We start from the raw sequence: 2,673 nt of genomic DNA, 5'->3' as shown, positions 1-2,673 counted from the left end.
CGAGGGTGCTGCCTCACAGGTCCGGGCTCACGGGGTGGCGGGAAGAAGTGGGGACCACGCAGCTGGGAGGACACGGCAGGGCCACCGAAGAGATGCTTGTCTCAGGAACGCAGGGTTGATGCTTGAAGAATGACGCCCCCAACAGGAGCCCCGAGATTTCGGCTTTCAGCTTATCAAAGCTATTTAATTAGGGGGAAAACCTAGTCTGTTAAGAATGTAGTTTTTCACCTTAATGTTTTTTTAAAAAGCGATAACAAAATATTTCTCGCAGGTGCTCAGAATTCAAGGCCTGATGCGGGGGAGGGGACCGGTGGCAGAGCATTTGCTTTTCTTCGGGCACAGGCAGCGCCAGAGGATCCACAGGGATTCCTGCCAAGCAGGCGGCAGGTTGGGCCCTGGGGGTAAGGAGGCCCTGGAAGGGGAAGGCCTGGGGGTTGGGGGGAGGGGAGTAGAGGGGGGTGGGGCCCCAGGAGGTGTGAATAAGACACAGCAACATGGCTGGCTGTCCCAGTAACCATCTGGACACAACCCAACTTGAAAGGAAGCTGCACTGCCACCATTTGGCTCAGCCTGTTGGATGCTGCACCTCCTGGCCTGTCTCGAGGTGTCCCCAGCTCTCACACCTTCCTGTTTGTTCCCTGCTGGAGCACGCAGCTGTGGGGCGGGGACGAACACAAAGCAAACGGGCCACCTACGGACCCATCAGGTGCTGGCCCACGGGCTGGTCCTGCACTCCGGTCCGGGAGATGGTGGACCAGGCCGAAAGATCGGCGTCAGCTCCTCCCCTTTATGAGTGACCGAAGGTTACTCCTCAGAGAAAGAACGGGAAACGGGAGCCCCCGACTCTCCGTGCGATGACACGAACGAAACGGGATTCTTTGCGGGGGACAGAACCGGCCCCCGCGGCTAGGCCAGGCTTTTGTCCTCCTGTGATCCCAGGCCTCCCGCCCGCCCTCAGCCGGGCTCTGAGGCTCTGATCTGTCACTCCTCGAAAATCCACTGGTCACTGTGTCAGTCTGGCTCTTTCGGGTGCCCTTCCTCCAGTCCCCTCCTCACGATGGCGTCCGCCGTGGGCACCGCACTCTCCCTCCCGGTCCCCTTGACAAGCCCCCCACCCGGGCTCCGCACACCTGCTCGTCCCACCTCCAAGCCCCAGAGATGCACTCTGCTCCTTCGGGCAGGAGCACCCGCGGCCTAAATCCCATGGGACATGGCCCGTGGCTCCTGCGTGCCCGCCCTCCCTCAGCTCGCCGAGCCCCGAGATGACGCAGCGAGACGGCCCGTGGCCAGACCTCACGCCCCCGTGTGTCGGGCTCACGTCGTTCTTCGCCCCCCGGCCTCCCTCCCTCCCAGGTGGAGAACCTGGCTACGTTCTCCACCTTCTCGGTGGTTCTATGCTGGGTTTTAGTGGTCAGGCTGCTAAATGTTCTGTCCTTGGCGCACTCCTCATGTCGCAGACTCCCGCCCCTACCCCCAGTATGACCTGATGACAGACTCCTGGTACAGACCACGACGGAGGAACAGGGAACAGGAGGAGGGCCGTGACGGCCTCCCAGATGGGGCAGGCCCAGGCACCCCAGGGCTGTCTCCATCCTGCTCGCTGGTCCTCGACACTCCGCGGCAACTGCCTGGTCACCTCTGCAGCGTCTGTCCATCCCAGGAACTTTTCTTCAAACATTTTGGGGGTCCTTTAGCCTCCCCAGCAGAACATCGTGCTCAGAATGTAATGAAATATTTACACTGTAATTAGGTCTATTATGTAACTTCCACCCAAGCCAGAGCTGTCAGAAGCTACCTGCTGCTCGAGATGAGGCAGGTGGGAAGGAGACTCTAGACTGCTTTTGTGCAACTTAGTGCAAACTTGGGGGGCTGAAAGGAAGTGCCACCCCCATGTGTGTCTGCGGGCAGGGCCTCCGCACACCTGTGACACTGAGGAGCCACCTCATCCCACCCATCCTCCGTCACATGTAACATGGACAATACTGCCTCCTTCACAGGGTCGCTGGAGACTGGTCGTGGGGATGGCATACGTCAGCATAACCAACCCTGAGGTGGGTTGATCGTGAGGCCAGAGGAAGGTCGCGCCCAGCCCCCCAAGTGCAGCTGGGCGCCAGCCCTCTGCCCCGCCACCGCCCAGCGCGGCCCTGCCAAGGAGCGTAGCATCAGGGACAGGCCCAGCTCACACTGCTGGCTCCTCCTTCGCCGGAGGGCGAGAGCACCTGCAGGCAGCTGGGCCTTGGTCACTCTTCAGTGTGGACACCGTGTGGCTCGGGGCTGCTGGGAAGGGCGGAAATGCTGGCTCTGGATCCGGTCCCGCGTCCCAGATGGACCGGCCGTCAGGGCTCAGTTACGGCCGGCTTTTTGAACTTAATACAAAATACCGTCTAAGACTTAAACGACACGTCAGAAGACCCTGCTGCTGCATCCGGGATCTCATTTGGGCAACCTTAGGATCTGCTCTTAGACCTACTGTCGACAGGCCCAAGTCAATTCACACTGGTGCCCCATTATCCCAGGTCCCTGGGGTCCCCGCGGCGCTGGCTGAGGCTGGCTTTAGGAAACGTGCACCAGCACCCTGAAGCAACACAGAGACCCGGTTCTAGGAAAGTTACTTGGAGCGGCCACAAAGCGAGCCGCAGCCCGGCCCTCGCCAGCCCGGGGCGCACGGGGCGC

This window comes from Pteropus alecto, unplaced genomic scaffold (assembly GCF_000325575.1).
Source record: "Pteropus alecto unplaced genomic scaffold, ASM32557v1 scaffold195, whole genome shotgun sequence".
In the NCBI taxonomy this organism is placed as follows: domain Eukaryota; kingdom Metazoa; phylum Chordata; class Mammalia; order Chiroptera; family Pteropodidae; genus Pteropus; species Pteropus alecto.
This window is presented reverse-complemented; position numbering follows the sequence as displayed.